Below are 19,596 nucleotides of genomic sequence, written 5' to 3'. Positions count from 1 at the left end.
TAAATTTGATCATGCGATGGCTGAAATGGGACAAATTATATTTGGTTGCACCATCCGTTGACGATCAACGTTGTTACCAGGTGTTAAAAGAATTCAGCGACAATACCGACGAAGGCACAATCGAATTCATCACAGACATCAACGAAGCTCCATCCGTGGAGAATTTGGACGGCGATGTTAATAATCTTGTTGTATTCGATGACGTTATGCTGGACAAGCAGACCAACCCGGCTAGGATATTCTCGCGTGGCAGACACAAGAACACCGATGTTATTTACGTAACACAGAGATATACGCAGATTCCAAAGGTGATTAGGGACAATTGCAATATTTTATCGGTGTTCAATGGCGTGGACACGCACACGCTGAGAAATATTCATCAGACTTGGTGCAATGGTGACATGGATATAAATAAGTTTAAAAATTTGTTCAGCCGCGCTCAGGCAACGCCGCACGGGTTCATCACGATAAATCTTCACGATCCACGAAGTCGGTATCGAATTGGTCTTGATCAAATTTATTCATGAAAATGCAGCCCCCTAATGACAACACAAAAAATTATTCCCTGATTTTTATTTTTCCTGTCTTGGATGCTATTATTTGCTAACACACCGGCGCGACCACCCGATGCACCCGGTCTGAAATGCATGAAAATTAGCTCTCGTAGAAGGCGTTATTTTTGAATTCTGAGGCTTCTACGGAGAAAGTTCTCGTAAGAAGGTTTATTTTGGCTGTTCACACTGGTCTGTTCAACTTCCCTGCTGCTAAGAACCACTATTATTGGCACGTGTAAGAGTTTTCATCTGCAATTGCATTAGACTGCCTGATTCAACTGGTTGTGAGTGCTTGAGAAAGTTTGAAGAACGCAGGTCTGACATAATACATTTCAGGTTGTTGCAGGCATTGCGGTAGTACTTGTGAGTGTTTGGATTTTTGTAGTCAATGATGTGAATTGCCCGTGTATCTGAAGTTCTACCAAAACGCTCTCTCTCTCTCTCTCTCTCTCTCTCTCTCTCTCTCTCTCTCTCTCTCTCTCAGTTTTGTATGATGGTTTATCAGAACTGGAGAGACCATAGGCTGCATTATGAGTGAAGTTCTTTTTGCAACACCAGGACTGAACATCCGGGCTGAGACAAACTGACTGAGATATGAAAAGTTAGGATAGATTACACTATCTTTGAGTGATAAAGAGCATTACTGAAAACATGCTACACATTTCATTCCATGAATGTATAAAATTAGATTTGATTGAGACTCGTTTGGCACAAAGTATTCGCTATTCCCAAAGCATTCAATTAGTCGTGTACGTTATCTTTTCCTGTAAGACACCAGGACTGCATTAAGAGGTCATCTATATGAAACAAAATTTTGTCTACGGTTGTAGTCACTGTATTATGATCGAGCCTTTTAAGCGATTTAGAAACAAATTGACGAACCGATTAGGAAATCATTACCTAACAGAAACAAAGAACTATCTGAATATATTTGAAAAGGAAGTTTTCTGATTCTTGACTGATTTTATCATTTTGAAGAAGAAAATCCTAAGTATCAAATCTTACCATTGTGATATCACTAAGGTTGCTGGTTACTCTCTGTCTCTCTCCCTCTACACACACACACACACAGATATATATATATATATATATATATATATATATATATATATATATATATATATATATATATATATATATATATATATGGAGAGAGAGAGAGAGATACATACATACATACATACATACATATAAAGATTATTCCATCTATTTTGTCACACTCTGGTAATCTTTGTGAATTTAAAAACAATCGAAAACACATTTAACGGGTGCATCTTTAGCTACATCTTTCGTTCATTCCTTAACAGTGTGAACAGTTCTTGTCCTTATATTAGACCTTTGAACAGTTAGTCTCACGGTAGCAATTACTTTTTCTATAGCCCTCAGTGCTAGTATTTGGTGAAATAACTGTATTTATTTCCTACCTCAGCATGTGTGTCACACACTGTTATATAGAACAATGTTAGATTGTCAATTTGATAAGTTCAGAACCTGGTACTCCGTTGCATTTAAGAGAGATAACTCTGCTGGAACTAGATAGGGGAAGAGTTAGCTGGTCACAACAGACACATTTTCGGTCATATTGACCACATTTATAAAACAAAAATGATACAAAAATACAAAATATGACCTAGACATGAATTAACATAATCTCACATGTTGGCAAGAGGCTCAACTTTTTATTAGGCTTGAGGAAAAGTACAGCTCTTACATAATGCACCAGCTAGTTGTGTTGTTTATATCTGAATACAATGCTGCCTACGCCGTAGGCTCCGCCCACCTGGGTTTGTACAACTGGTACCCTGATACTAGTTCTCGTCCATCAACAGTGGAGTAACAGAGAGCATGCGATGTGTATTGACTCATTCATCCCTGACATCCCTAAGGAGGTATATTAGTATTTCATATGAGACTGAATGCGACGGGAAAATACCGTCTACATAATAAGCATGAAATAAATTACAAATTGGCTTCTACCACAAAACTGAAACATTTTGCCACAACCTATTAATATCAACGCAAATGTTATCCTTTGTTATTAAAACATTATAAATAAGAAAAAATATTTAATTTCTATTCCCTTGGGTATTTTGCTCCAACAGATGTAATTGGACAGAAAAAGACACTAAATGTTACAATATTAACTTATGCAGTAAGTCCTATTTAAGAGTGTCGTTTTGGAAAGATATATCTACAAATCTTCTCATAACCATGTCAAAGATGGACGATCAGACAGACGTACTTTCGTTTTCCTGTCATGACAATAGAAGTGCTCATTAAAGTATTGATTGATGCATTGTTTGACAGACTGACTGATGGATGACTTGATTGATTGATTGATTGACTCATTCGTTCATTCATTCATAGATTAACAGAATATAAGCACATGAAAGATTATATATTGAAGTAAACAGCGCTGCACAGGGTATTCCCCGCCTAGTCTGGGCACTGTCAGGATTCGAATCACTGTGAAATACGGAGGCTCCCGGATATATGTGTGTGTGTGTGTGTGTGTGTGAGAGAGAGAGAGAGAGAGAGAGAGAGAGAGAGAGAGAGAGCGGTGGGTGGGGGAATGCAAGCTGTGTTACCTAGTAGATCGCAGTCTAGACGTATAAGTGATACAAACTGAAACCGCAACTTACCGATTTCGTACCACGAACTTAGAACTTCAAGTTAACATCAGTTTGGGCAAGAACAGGGATTTCCAAAACTATGTAATCTGCCGTTTCTGAATTACTTGGTTTCAGGAGTCGTCATAGATGAGCTCGTTGTTAAACAGTACATGTATATGACTAACTGTTTGAAATGGAGTGTCTTATCGGAGCCACGTTTACTGTGCTATTTAACTTCCTGGCTGCGAGAACGAATATGTTCCTAATGTAGTTGTTAATCGATTTTCAACCTACACGCGTTCGTTACTACAATGTTTAACACAAGGAAGAACTTTTTAATACTGTAAATGTGTCTTCTATTCTAAACGTCTAGAAGGAAGTTAACATCTTTTATATAAATATAGCTTGTTTGCAACCCGATTTTCTTTGAATAGCGATAGCTTTCATTTGTATAGGCCGATAAATCTGCCCTTCAACCGTGATTATGTTGATTTTCAGCTGAGGAGCTGATATCACATATTCATTAAAAGCTGCAATTATCTGCATCCAAATTGGCTGCACACATCGATGTACATGTTTTATTCTTACCGGTAGTTCTCGTGGCTGTGCAGCTACCGTCGGCCGAGGTTCTTTTGGTGACATGTAGATTATATTTGCTGAGCAAATCATTTGTTTGGTGACTTGTAAATCCACCTGGATTAGCACAACTATCTGCCTTGTGGCCATTTCGAATTTCGCGCTTGATATGGCTGTTACCAATTACCGATAAGTGTCTAAAGTGTACGCGGGTTTGTTCCGAAATCATTTGCATGCAGCAAAATTGCACAGTTTAATCAACAGGTGACATCAGACCCACAACATAGTCCATCAGTATCAACACAGATTTGTGGTGTTGATTTATCGGACTAACATTTTTACTGCTAATCACCATAATTTATCTTTCATTATCGAATTACCTTTATACACAACACTCATGCATCCCGTTGATCGCGAACCTTCATATATATTCACCATTATATAATCGTGTTTATCCTGTTTATCGATCTCTGGTGATGCATACAAGTTATCATATTACCTTTTTGTGGCACTATTTAGTCTTATAGTGCTGGTGCACCATATAATCCACAATAAACCAACCGTCAGTTATCTTTAAGACAAACATGTAAGACCTGCATCAAGTGTAATCAAACTCTTTAATTTATCAAAGAAATACGAGAACTGAAAGTTCAAAGGTTAAACAATGCCATGACTTGTGCAGTTTAGTCAGACTGTACATAATTTTCAAGAATGTAAAAATGTGATAGCTCAGTTCGCTGTTAGAAACGTCCGACACATTTGGAGCATAACACTAACTTGATACATTGTTCTTGATGTATTCCTACTATGCCAGTTAAAGAGACGATGGTTGAAGCACAGCGAGACAGTAAACATGGCTTCTAAAATTCTGAAATAGTTCACAAAACCCATCTTTTTGGTAAAGGGCTCACTTGAATATGCATGCGAAGTAAAAGGTATTATTATTATTATTATTATTATTATTATTATTATCTTGTTTATTATTATTATCATTATTATTATTATTACTATTATCATTATTATTATTATTATTATTATTATTATTATTATTATTATCTTTTAAAATTCGATAGGTAACAATAAGGAAAATACTGTTGATGCTTAAAAGTGATCGATTGAATGGATTAACCAGTTTAGACTGTTATGCAGCCGCATGATAACTATACTTCGACATATTTCATATTTCATGTCAAAGTGGTTTCAGTTTTGTTTCTTTAATTTAATTGAACAGGCTAGCGTGTAAAAATGTTGTCTTTAAAATCTAGACGCGTCCTTCATGGTGTATTCAGTTCCAATACATACGGTAAAAAGTCAAACAATATAATATTACCATTATTAATTTTAAAAAAAAGTGTTGATTCGTCTATATCTGTCGATACGAGCTTCCATCGAGTAGCTACACGTCTGTCCCAGATACCATGTACAAAAGCACCAGCTCAAAAGCATGCATTCCTATATTGTGTTGAATCCAGGGCACAATTCCATTGACATCCTTTGTAAATATAAGCACTAAAGTTTAGGGGAGTGAAATGTCTGTTCAAGTCTCCTTAGACACAACACTTCATACAGACTAATAAAAGTAATAAATATTAACATTGATAAGAAAATACATTGCATGTTCAATGTTTTGGATGTTCAATTTTGTATTGTATTTTTGTATTGACAGCGCCTACTGAGATAGAGACAAAAATAGATGACAGCATCGTGTCCACTAATGACAGAAGTATCTTGGGTAAGGAAACAAGATTTGTTCTCATCCAGGAGTGTAGGAAGTAGGAAGATGTGATGTGATGTGATTTTGATTTTTAACGTAGCTTTAACAATTTTTCAGTCATATCGCTACGATGTCTGCAATGTGGCAGTTTATAGTGATGTCTAGCACTGGGACATCATGCTGATCAAGTATCAGGCAGACGAAAGATTTAAACTGTAGTCTACTGAAATGTGAAGGATTAAAATAACAAGACTCAAAATAATCCAAAGTCATGTGAATATGATGGGGAGCTTGACAACATATTTTGGATATGATCAGCGTGATATGGAAAGTAAATAGAACAGACGCAGCATATAAACGCCAAAATCGGTCAAGAACGAGCAAGAAGATCACACTCAGCAGTGGCTGTGAACATTTTGAAGTATTTCATTAAACAGCAAAATACTGGACGGACGGAAGAAGCGGAGAAATGAAAGGATGCATAATTAGAAACTCCCAGTAATAGAGAATCTTGTAAAAACTATGACGGGCAAAACATTAAAATCTTAACAAATGCTTGGCATGTCCGTATTCTATCTTAATGATTAAATAAATTTGTAAGTGCTCTTTATTGCTACTTGCCTTAGCAATTCACCTTTCTGATGATATCAGTTGGCTATTACAAATACTTTTCATTGATTACGCTTGACATCATTTCAGTTGTTTGAAAATGATTGGAATATGTTGTCTTGATATTGAAAATTTTCATATTTCTGCAGCAGGATGCTTTTCAAAAGTCGTTTTTTGGTCCAGAAAATTATAATGTAAAATCTCGAGCCATGATAATTTCCTTGAACTGGCTTGTTCGTCATTTTGCGTTTGTTTTAGAATGTGACATATGGCTGGAAGATGGAAAATGTTTAGATTTGTATCCATGGACTGTGGACAATTGATAGCGATGCACGTGGTCCAACAAACACGAATGTGACCTGCACTATCTATCAGAGATAAAACAAAAGGGTCAGAGTATGTATATATTAGTTACCAACAGATGTTGTTAATATTGTATTGTCATTACTTGGATATTACTATTTTGAAATGGTACTATCTGTAGTGTGTACTTCAATAAGATGGAGAGGGTATAAAGGGCTACATGTAAACTGCTAACAATGATATCTTCAAACAGCAGTTTCAGATGACCAGGTACCGCAAATTACAACGGAATGAACTGGTTTTAATGTTTACAATGTTGCATTAGAGCTAAATCTACCATCGAAATACAAATCACAGTAACCCCTTCATTTGGTTTTAATCATATTACAATTTGGCAATGCACTTACTTTTTACGCTCCTTTGGTGCAAACAGACGTTGCTAATGTGCAGATCATCGTAAACAAGATTGCGAAAGGTCCCTTAACAAGTGTTATCTGCATTTTTGGAGACATTTAAATACATGAGTGATAAGCAAAGAAATATATAATTAGCTTTCATCTCATCCCTAGTCTGAAAAAAATGATATTATAGTCAGAGAGTATCGTGTTTACATGTCCTTTTGTAATTAGAAGGTTATAGAAAAGGATCTTCTTTATGAATTTGATGGGAAAAATTACCCGCATCCTGGTCATATCATTGAATCCTAGTTTTTAAAAAAACTTTCTGATCAACAAAATAATTTATTCCGAATGTAGCATCAGTCTAGTGGAATTCTTTTAGTTGTGTTCAGATATTATCTGAGAGGACTTATTTATTTGAAAATTATTCATTGGTGTTAGAAAGTGTTCATTTACATTTTTACTAAAACACTATTATGGGATTATTGTGAATCAATTCAAATACATTCTGGATTATATTATTTTCATACGTCAAGACTTTTGGCACATCAGCACATTCGATACTGGAATTCATTCGGAACACTATATTTTTTGACTTGTGATCGTACTTTCAAGATTATTTTGGATTTCATTCGCAATATTGTAAGTTCATTTTAAATTTTCAGTTGTTGTTCTAAGAAAATCAATTATTTGTAGAATTTTACTAAACTTGCTGGTTATGCTTTTTCTGTTTTTTATAATTTAAGATCACGGAGTGGTAACAGATAAAAGAAAAAAAATGGCCTGGTCGGAATGTAATTCCCAGGCCTCATCATCCACCATCCCTCCGGAAGCGCAATCGCCAGTTCATAACTGATCATCAGCTGAGATTGGTTACGGTGACCCCTATTTATATGGATTGAGTAGATTGTTTTTCGAAAGCACTGAATACAAAAATAACGTACTATGCAATGATTTTTTAAGTTTTTAAAACACCAAATCTTTAATGGAACTTATTCTTTGCAAATCTTATTAGCATGGTTTTATGATTATTCCTGTACATGAATATAAATGTTTGGGTAACGTTTGGCCAAGGACACTGTAGAATAATTAGAACACTATCAAGGTAAAACTGCATCGATATTTTAACTGTCTGTAAAACTAAAAAGGGTTCATTAGCATTAATATAATTATATAGTATTGAACTTTCCAAATAGAAACACAACACCCTCTCATCTTCCTGCAATATTTTTTCCCATTAGTGCTTCTCAAAAAACGCTCTCTATCATTTATGTTGTTAGACAACAAAGATGGCAGATTTTAGCATGATGAAAAATAACAAGTCTCGTAACTGGTGCTTTACTTTAGTGGAGAGCTTCGTGGATATGAACGCTATAGAGTTACGTATGGGCATTCATCTCCAGAATAAAGAGAAACCGCTGTTGGCTGTGGCGAGCGAGAATAGCAACTTACATTATGCTATTTATCTTGGATATCGGGAACTTGCCGACGTAGATGTTCAATATCCTCACAGGCATGGCATTTTGATGGTGCAGAGAATTAATGGTACTGCTGGATTGCTGGTTGGCAGATCGAGAGCTAGAATACTAGTAGCAGAAGCGTTACAGATTGCTGAGGATCAAATGCAAGTAGGATTGAGCTACTTGGAATGTATGCAGAGTAACAAGACTAAAGCGAGTGCTTCTGTTTAAAGCGAATCCCAAGACTGTGCTCCATGATAAAACGGATAGAACTGGCTTGTTTGAAAGTTTGATAAAGAAGCTAATGGTGGAAGCAAAAATAGTGTCATCATTATTATTCGTCTTATCTAAAAATAGTAACAATAATCTAAAAATAGCCTCCCGTCTTAATTCTAAATTAAATTGTTCGTGCACGGGACAAGCCTAGCCTTCCCCGTCTTAAATCTAAATAAATATTTTCGTCCATGGGGCGTGTAAGTATATCCCGTATAAACAAACAGTCTAACAAACAAACGAAACAAACCAACCAAACAAACAAAACAAACCAACACATCAAAACACAACAAACAAAGAAACAAAACAAACAAAACCTATTATGTTAAGGACAATTGGACAACCGCTCCAGTCAAGACCACAACGTTCGCCGGTGCAACATATGCAAGTTGCTCTACTTGTTCGACAATTTCTCTATCGCAGTATTACGGAATCATGGTGTTTCCTATGTATGACACTTAAATACAAGAACTGTTAATTCGTCATTATACCGATGGAACCTTCAGCACTCTTGTAAATGGCAATGCTCTTCGTGCCTTGTGCACATACCTGAATCACTTTGACGAAATCGCAGTGTTCTTCCATCCACAAGAAGAAAACAACAACTGCTATACACAAAGAGACCATTATCACATCACTGGCAAAACCAATACCATATTGGAAAACATCGACAATATGAAAAGCTCAAAACAGTGCTCAAAGACAACAGCTGGGGAAATCGCAGTTTTGAAGTCAAGCATTTACCAAATTACATCAACTATTGTAAACAAACGCCCAGATAATTCGTTTGAGCAAAACCTGAAACCTTGTCCAACATTATTGAAACCCAGCCACAAATGCCAGTCAAAACATGAAATGAAGTCGCGATAAGAAAAATGCCGGAATCGGACGAAGCCGACCCGTCAAAAAAAAAAAAAGCAAAACTGCACAAGTCTAGACAAACCCTCATGGATCTCGTCAAACTTATGAGAAGTACAACAAAAAAAATCGTCAAGAGCTGTCTACAAACTGCCTATGCACGGGACAAAGATGACTACGCAACGCTGTTCAACATCCTAGCCGGTGGCCAGTATGCTCAGCTAGAGAAAAAAGCAGCATCGCTCGTCAGCCTCAGCGATCCAAGACAATTCTACAACATTCATGGACGGGACCAGTATGGAATCTGTGCAAGAACAATATTCTATAAACTGTATGCCTTTTAAAGAAACACATAAACTATTCACTAAGTGGGCCAAGGAACCTAGCGGCGAAAATAAATCGCCAACATATTTCTTAACTATTGTGTGGGCTGTAGCACAACAAAAAGTGCCAAAACAAAATGCATTCCTACTTATAGGACAAGCTTCTAGCGGTAAGTCATTTTGGACTGATCCACTTTTAAAGCAGTCTAATTATGCCGGTAGAACGACAAATGATTCGCACTTTTGTTTCTCTGATTTGACAGCCCGCAAAGTTGCATTAATCAATGGACTCCGTTTCAGTAAATAATGTGCGTTGGAAGTTAGATCTACAAATGCAATCTTATGATACTAAAACAAGCTCTAATTTAAAATGCTAAATAAATGGCTATCGAGGCAACACATGCACTGTAATATCACGTGCGACGTGCCATTGAAGATTTCCATTTTATTTTTTATTCCGAGATCGATCCTCAATACAGTACCGAGTCAAGTAAATGGTTCTTTGGTCAGGAGAATATATATCCGGTACACGCACTTGCGTAGTGGCCATGGAGATCGCTATGTGGCTTTTAAAAATCTTCAAGAATTTTTCAATCGCTTTCGGTCATCCAGCATATTACTCCAACAGGCATGACACAATGATGTCAGGCCGATTGAAACTCGTTTTCTATCTAATTGTTTTGGACATGCATAGCTCATAGATAACTTTATTCAATTGTGCAATGAACATATGGTTGATGTATCTATTTCCTAACATCCTATTTTCATTCTCCAGGGTGGGCATGTAATACATACAGGAAAAAGCTTAATTATTGTAATTTTTAAATTGCGGTTCCAGTTAGAATATCTCATTTATCGGGGTGCGGCATTTGTCATGTGGATAAAAAATAAGCTGACGAACGGGTACCTCGCAAAATTCCACGTTTGACCATATTTCTACAACATATTCCTCACCACCTGTGGTGATATTGCACTCAAGCACACCGACATCCTTCTCAAGATATGAGCCATCCATGCTAGATCATAGCTTAGAAAAATCATATTACATCCTACGGCCATTAAAAAGGCTCAGATCTTCTTGCGACAAAAAGTAAATCTACACAGTCACCACCGAGTTAGCATTATCACAATTTAAAACTTTTAAATTGTGATTAAAAAAGGTATGGATAACCATTACGTTAATTTTCTTTGCACGTGAATGGAACTTCGGTGGTGAGAAGCCCGACATGCCCTTACTATATACTCGGCTTTAAAAAGTCCGCTCTCTCTCTCACATATTACCGCGCACTTGGGGATCTTGGCACAATTTAATTTTCTGAACCCGCCTATGTGCTTTTTACTTGTGATGTAGAATTCTTCAGTGGACACGAGTGGTTTATTAAGAGCGTAGCCAAGTGTGCAAATAGTAATTTCTCGCACGGAATTGACCGAGTTGTGGTAAGAAATTAATACCTTTCGACATCTTTTTAGGTTGGGTTATTGCATGTTGTATACCCAAAGGGTTTAATATCTCTAATTGGTCATTTTAGTACGTTTATGACAATAATTTGCTTGTGACACACGTGGATGGCGAATAGATTATGTTTGACAGTAAATTTCACTAAACGAACCCATCCTATACACTATACACAGTTTTCAATAAACAACTCAAAATGAGACGCTTAAGCAACTTTCGCATTGCATTGTTGTAATAATAACAGGACATTCAGCAACATACTTATTGAATATTACATTTTCTTTAGGGTTGTTAATATACAGCAGACATATTAAATGGATATTATTTTTTGAGGGGTGTTGACTGATGACAGACGAATTTTGTTAAGATTTCCTGTGATTTAAAAAAATCCTCAACTCTTGTTTCAAGGTTCAAGTAGTTTCTGTACGTGACATTTTTTAATCTTAACATGATTTTCCATCCTTTGCACTTTTTCTGACGAAAATAGAATTGTGGTCGGAAGGTATCATAAGGAAGATAAGATAAATCTCAATATGGGTAGACATTTTATATTTTTCTTGTCACCGTGAACTAGTTTTCAAGATATCTTTATGACAATGACAACCCAATCAACTTAGAATCTTGTCGACAAATCTCCAGTAACCAGTCTGGAAACCAAATCATTTGTGGCGACTTCAATGCTCACAATGAACTATGGGGACGAAAGTAGAAGGGATACAATCAATTGAAGAATGGATTGCTGAATCAAACCTAACCATGCTCAATGATGGGTCTAAAACTCGACTTAATCCAGAGGATGGCTCCCTCTCAGCAATCGATCTTACTATATGCGCACCCAAACTAGCCCAACTTACAAACTGATGGGTTGATCAAGATAACAAATTAGGTAGCGACCATTTCTCCATCATAATCTAACTCTAGATATCAGTTCAGCACAACTCCCATGAAGCCCCACCCAAATGGAGATATGATAAAGCTGTTTGGGATAACTTTAGAAACATCCTAGCTGCTATTAATAACGAAGAGCTCGAAGACCCAGATATAACAATATTCTATGACAATGTCATTAATACTATACTTAATGCAGCTACCCTAAATATTCCAAAAATGCAAACACGCAAACTAAACAATCGGTACTATGGTGGGATGATCAATGTCAAAAAGCACATAGAGATATAAAAAAAAGCACTTAACCAATATAAGCGACCAAGAGACTCAATAGATTTCATCCAATATAAAGACAAAGAAAACACCTTTAACGGATCATAACACTAGCCAAAGAAAAAACATGGCAACACGTCTGCTCCAAATTGAACCCCAAATCTAACTCTAAATAAGTATGGAATACAATTAAATCTATCCGGGGGAAAGTTATCAACTTAACACCGAAGCTGAAAAATGCTACCATCAGCCATGACAAAGCTGACCTCCTTGCTAACCATTTATCGGCCATGAGCAGTAATACCAATCACACACGGAACTTACAAGAATACAGACAGAAAGCTGAAACCGCACTTCTCCAACACACCCAAATATACAAATCTAGCCACCCAACTGAAGTTAATGCTACCATCCAAGGTGCAGAGTGGAGCATTTCTGATGTGAAATCATGGATGACGTGTAACAAGCTGCAGATGAATGATGATAGAACTAAGGCCATTCTGATCACAACACAAAGACTTTCTCATTCACATCCTTTACCTCAAACAATAAATATCAGCAACACCAACATTAAATTCACACAATCAGTACGAAACCTAGGTGTTACTCTGGACAGTACTCTCACATTGTACCAATATGTCATGAACATATGCAAGGCTGCATATCTTGAGCTGAGACGCATCAGCTCAATTCGCAAATATCTTTCAGTTGATGCCACTAAAACACTTGTGTGTTCATTATTACTTTCAAGACTGGATTATTGTAACTCAATTCTGTCTGGTTCATCTCAATATCTACTCCAGAAACTTCAAAAAGTTCAAAACACAGCTGCTCGGATCATGCTTAGAGTACCACGATCAGAGCACACCTCCCCGCTGCTCTGTACCCTACACTGGCTATCCATTCGATCCATAATCAAACACAAAATTTGTACTCTTTTTCACTGTCGGACTCTAGTCCAACATACCTATCCGATCTCACCGATGTGTACACACCAGCAAGATACTTATGCTCCTCTTCTGACAATCGTATACTCATTATTCCCACTATGAAAACAAAGTCATATGAACAGCGTTCTTTTGCGTACCAGGGCCCAGCAACGTGGAATAAATTGCCCACTGAACTTAGACACAAAGACACAGTGATCCCGTTCAAGAGTGCTCTTAAAACTCACTTATTTCGACTGCAAGAACAAATTTAAAGACCTAATAATGTTTCCTACCTTCAATATTTCAGCATGTTTTTTGTTTTGTATTTTCATTGTGTTTGTTTTTTGTAATCATATAATTATATATGTTTCTTATGTTATAAGTGTTGTCTAATGTTGTAAATCGCTTAGAGCTTCTAATGATTAGGCGCTATACAAAGTCCTCATTATTATTATTATTATTATTATTATTATTATTATTATTATTTAAAGACCTAGGGTTCAAGGACTCAGATTTAAATTCCGAGATCACCCTATACGAATGGAACATAGCGCTAGGGTCTAAAAAAGAAACCTCACCTGGGAAGGATCAAATTAGATATTTCATATACAAAAATCTTCCAAACAACATTACAACAACCATTATAAAACTGCTCAATCAAATTTGGCGAAGTGGAAAACTACCACTCAGCTGAAAACAACCAATTGTCATCCCAGTCCATACCCCAGGTAAAGACCCTAATAATGTTAACTCGTATCGTCCCATCTCCCACACTAATAACGTATGTAAAATGATGGAAACAATCCTAGCCAACATATTAAAACACCAGCTAGAAAGTAACAAACTCCTAAAAAAAAACAATGTGGCTTCGGTAACAGGCACTCCACCACAGATCAACCTTAAAGATTAGATACGGATATCAATCTAGCTTTCAGCTCAAAGAGAAAATCAGACAGACAACTTATAGCAGTCTTCCTTGACCTTGAAAAGCGTTTGATCTTGTTTGGACCAAAGGATTTATTGCAAAACTCAACCACTTCGGAACTACTGGATCCATGTTTAACTGGATCGAAAACGTCCTAACAGGTCGCAGAATAATCACTAGAGTAGGAAACACCACATCAAAAGTATACCCCCTTGAAAACGGTACCCCACAAAGGAGTGTACTCAGTCCTACGCTATTTAACATCATGATGAACGACCTTGACCTCAACCTAGCGACAAAACGGGTTAACATTTACCAATTCCCTGATGACAGCGGTATCTGGAGGGCAAGAAACCCTTCTAGCAATCAAGTAGTTAAAGAAATCCAGAAAAAGCTAGATAACATAGGGAGATGGGCAGATAAATGGGGTTTTAAGATCCCACACGAAAAAACGGTAGCAATAATATTCTCCACTAAACGCAATAACCAGATAACTTACCCCAACTTCTATATTCAAAACCAGTTAATCAAATATGCTAAAGTAGTAAATTTTCATGGTATGTTCTTCGATAATCATCTATTCAGGAAACACCAGATTGAACAACTAATTCAAAATTGCAATAAAAATATTAATCTGTTAAGAAATCTTAAACACACCACCTGGGGATCCACTCAAGAAACCTTATTAAGCTAGATTATGGATGCTAAATTTACAACTCAGCGAAACAAACATTACTTAACAAACTGGATACCATCCAAAGGAAAGCATTATCTGTTTGCACTTGCACTCTACCATCGACGTCAATGGACGAACTACAAGTCCTCACAGTGAACTGCCATAAAAATAAGAAGACAGGAAATGCTCCTCCGATATTCCAATCCATTAACAAATCACCCCGACTCGCATGCTGCAAAAGTAACCATTAGCAAATGCAACAAATCGTTTAGCCGCAAACTAGTTCCTAACTCACCAGGTGGTAAACAAATCCTAGAACTCAGGGAAAAGCTGCCAACACTTTCTCTACAAGAAGAGTACACTCAATCCCCTGACCCCGCCCCTTGGACAAATCCTATCCCTGGGATCAACACTAGAGTCGCCAATTATGGAAACAAATTGGAACAATAATCTAACCTCAAAACCATTGTAGCAATAGAAATACATGACACCTACTCTGGCTTCGTAACAATTTTCACTGACGCATCCATAACAACCGAACCCCCCAGAACAGCAGCTGCAGTGGTGATTCCAGAATTCAAAATACATATGGGATCCAGATTACCAGACCACTGCTTTACTTTCACCACAGGGGTCTGGGCAATAATATAATCCTTAAAATGGATTAAAGACCAAAAGGTTCCAAAAGCAGTTATCATCAGCAACTCACTTGGTACAATAGAATCCATTACATCTCACAGCTCCAAATCAAGAGAACAATTCTTTGCTATAATTTTTATATGCTTAAGGAATTATCCATAGCGGATCAGATAGTTGAAATCATTTGGATACCCTCACATATAGGAATCCCTGGTAATGAGCTAGCCGACAAAGTCGCAAAAAACATGGTAGGGAACCCTAACCCTGCCCCACTCAGATGTAGCTTAGCAGAAGCCCAAAGCATAACAAGAAACTATATTAACCAGAAATGGCAGGAGCATTGGAACTCCAGTACCAAAGTCAGGATACTCTACTGCATTATAAAAGAAACCAATAGGTCCATCAAACCACTCAAAGTGAACAGCCTGGACCAAACAATTATCTATCGCATCGGAACCGGAGAAACAAAATTAGCAGGAAGTTTTGGCAAACATCTTGGACCCAAGCCTGCTAATATCAATTGCTATCACTGCAAAACCATTGAAAACACTGGACAACAAATTTTTACAAAAGTCATGTTACTGAAATAAAATTAGTCAATTCTTATCAATTTTAATGTGCTGAACACGAATATGACAGTCAAATTGCAAAATTGGCTCTAGTTTTTTTGTAATCTGCAAGAAATTAATGTTTACATAACGAAATGCATTCCAGTAGTAAAAGGTCAACTGTAATAGCCTACCTATAAAAAATCAAGTCATTAACTACATCTTAGATTTCTTCGCCTGTCTCTTGTACAGCTGTTCGGGAGCATCTCTGAGGAGTGTCCAGCAGTAGTCAGCCAGCATTGTAGTGGACCATTTTCCCTGGTATCTTTGTTCCATTGTTGCGATATCTTGATGAAAACGTTCGCCGTGTTCATCACTAACAATACCACAGTTGCTAGGAAAGAAATCCAAATGGGAATGAAGGAAGTGAATCTTTAGAGACATATTGCAGCCAAGTTTCTTATACTTCATCAACATGTCTTCTACTAGTTCCTTATAGTTTTCTGCCCTAACATTTCCGAGGAAGTTTGTAGAAACTAGGCGAAAAGCATTCCATGCTTGTTTCGCGTCACCTTCCAGCAAGTTGTTGAACCGGTCATCTTTGAAAAGCTCTCGAATCTGAGGACCCACAAAAACTCCCTCTTTAATCTTTGCTTCGCTGAGTCGAGGGAATTTTTCATGCAGGTATCGGAATGCTGGCAAAGTCCGGTCAATGGCTTTCACGAAGTTCTTCATCAAACCTAGTTTGATGTGAAGGGGTGGTAGCAAGATTTTCTGAGCCTCAACCAGAGCTGGGTGTTGGATATTCTTCTCTCCAATGGCTACATTCTGCCTGTGAGTCCATTCCTTCCTCATGTAGTGCATTTCCCTTGCTCGGCTATCCCACTCGCATAAGAAACACATGTATTTTGTATATCCTTGCTGCAGTCCCATTAAAAGGGCAACTACCTTCAAATCACCACAGAGGTGCCAGCTGTACTTGTTATACTCAATGGAATTCAGTAGCTGCCTTAAGTTATCGTATGTCTCTTTCATGTGGACAGCATACGCTACTGGAATAGATGGAAGAATGTTTCCATTGTGCAAAAGCACAGCCTTGAGACTCAGTTTCGAAGAGTCCACAACTAGTCTCCATTCTTGTGGGTCATGAGTGATTTTTAAAGCATTCATGAGGCCCTCAATATCGGAACAGAATATCAGATTACTTTCCTTTCTGAAGAAAGGCTCCAATTGCTGGTGGCGCTTTCGATATGCAGTAATTGTGACATCTTCTTCTAGAAGATTCCATTGTTGGAGTCTTGATCCTAGCAATTCTGCCTTGTTCTTTGATAAGTCCAAATCACGAATCAGGTCATTTAGTTCTTCCTGTGTTATTCTGTGTGGGGTTGATGATGCACCACAGTGAAAATCTGGATCACTGCATGCTGATGAACCAGGAGAAGAACAGGTCGACTCACCTTTGTCTTCGTCAGATGAATCAAGAGAATATTCTGCTGGAGGTTCTGGAATAGGAAGTCCCTCACCATGTGGAACTGGTCTCAATGCAGACGGAATGTTTGGGTAGACTATTCTCGACTTCTTTCGCTTCGTTATTCCGCCGGAAAGAGGAGGAACCAAGCAGAAGTAACAGTCATTTAGGTGGTTGCTTGGCTCTCTCCACACCATTGGGACTGCAAACGGCATTGATGACCTTTTGCAATTCAACCACTGTGAAAGCTGTGTTGTACATGTAGCACAGCATATATGCGGAGCCCAAGGCTTGTCTTGGTCACCAACCTTGCATCCGAAGTAAAGATGATATGCCTTCTTCACTTGAGAATTGATACTTTTCTTCTGGTTGGCAAATGTCACTTCCCCACAAATATAGCAAAAATTGTCCGCGGTATTAACACACTTTCGAGGCATTACTGTTCTTTATTGTACGTAAATGGATAAAATAATAAGTTTTATGTAACAGTAGCTTGAACTGTCTCGCACAACGTCTAAAATATTTTAAATGCTGAACCTATCTGATTGGGCTTTATATAGTACACTGCTTACGTCAGCTTCAGCAGCCGCCTGGCATTAGTATAATAGGCCTACACATGTATAGTACACTGCTGACGTCAACTTACTTCAGCAGCCGCATGGCATTAGTATTGCATTGCATCAGAAAATGATGCAATCAACTGTGGATGATGTGAGCATGATGGTATTATGCAATGTTACATCATTATTCCGGATGTTGCTGCAGTCCTACTGGAGAAATTTACACAGTGAAACATAGAAAATGAGGTATATGAATATCTTCAAAACGAGAGCCAATACAAATTTTTCACGGTTATATTCGTGTTCGGCACACCAAAATACTACAGATTAGGGCCTTTTCAAGTCAGTAATGATTTCACTGTTGACCAGTGAAACCTGCCACATATATTCAATAGCTGCTCAAAATATCAGGAATCTAGAATTGAAGTTCAAAAAGCCCCACCAAAAATTGGACCTCTACCACTTACACAGATTTCCTTAAAAATAACAACCTCAACATAAATATGACCTACCAAAACATACTTAAATTCCTAGACACATCCAAGGTAAACGAAAAATATAAAACACCCTAAAAGCATAAAATAAACAACCCGACCTCACTTAAAAATAAATTTCCACTAGCAGATGGGCACCCTTGACAGGTCCTGGTGGGACCTAAGTACACGGCAAGGGTGTCCCTCTAGCTTATAAATAACAACCTGTAAAACATACATAACCCATCCAAATACTCTCTAAAACCAGATTAATATACATAGACAGACGGGTGCTTTTGATACGTCCCTAGGGACCTGAAAACTCAAAGGTTCCCGTCTTCTTAAATCACAAATATATCCTTAAAAATCAACAAAAATAATATTTTGTTTACAAACAAATCTTCTTCTCTGCTCTCTTCCTAGCCCTGACATGAAAGACAGCCAAGGTGATACTGCGGCCTACTTCTGTGATACAGACCATACTAACACTAAAGCAGCACAGAGTTTTCCATCCAGTGCACCCTAGCTCATCTTTAGAACAACTTCAGACACAAGAACCAAAACTCAAAATTCGTGAAGTACATGCATTTGGACCAGTACCCTGGAATGAGCTGACTCCTGCCTGCAGATGGTCGCCTGCCTTCCATGTCACTACCTTCATTGCCTCAGTCGGACACAAATAAGCGTGCAACGCGCACATGAAACACCTAACATAAATAAAAACAACAATAAATGAGTAGCGAGTGGCACTATGGTGTCAGAATCCTTACACAATTATATCAAGAGGCCTACAAGAACTACCCAGTTCAGCAGCTAACAGAAGCAGCTATCTACATTTTTTCGCTACTCGGCTACCATTTCCCCCAAAATTACCGGAGAGGAAAAAGGACTGCGGAGAAATGTAAAGAAGCAGAAGAAAAACGGTGAACTTCTGCTTAAAAAAGCCCATTCTAAGGGCTAATAATATTGCCTCTTTTCCAAGGAACCATTTTGGCTTGGTATACCGTTTCGATAAAACTATTATGTACACTAACTTGATCCTTCAATACATCGGTTCAAAATTCAAACCTTTTATGACCTA

At 37.6% G+C, this 19,596-nt stretch overlaps 1 protein-coding gene across 1 annotated transcript in view; it reads right to left on the bottom strand.

Moving 5' to 3' along the window:
* Window positions 1-3,881, bottom strand: part of LOC149806978 (uncharacterized) — a 252,067-nt gene extending 248,186 nt beyond the window's left edge. Inside the window, exon 1 of the mRNA XM_089948028.1 lies at window positions 3,755-3,881. The gene's annotated coding sequence lies outside the window, so the exon portion shown is untranslated. The remainder of the gene's footprint in view (window positions 1-3,754) is intronic.
* Between the last annotated feature and the right edge of the window lie 15,715 nt (window positions 3,882-19,596).

Source organism: Sinohyriopsis cumingii, chromosome 1 (assembly GCF_028554795.1).
Source record: "Sinohyriopsis cumingii isolate HCF-2022 chromosome 1, ASM2855479v2, whole genome shotgun sequence".
In the NCBI taxonomy this organism is placed as follows: domain Eukaryota; kingdom Metazoa; phylum Mollusca; class Bivalvia; order Unionida; family Unionidae; genus Sinohyriopsis; species Sinohyriopsis cumingii.
This window is presented reverse-complemented; position numbering and strand designations above follow the sequence as displayed.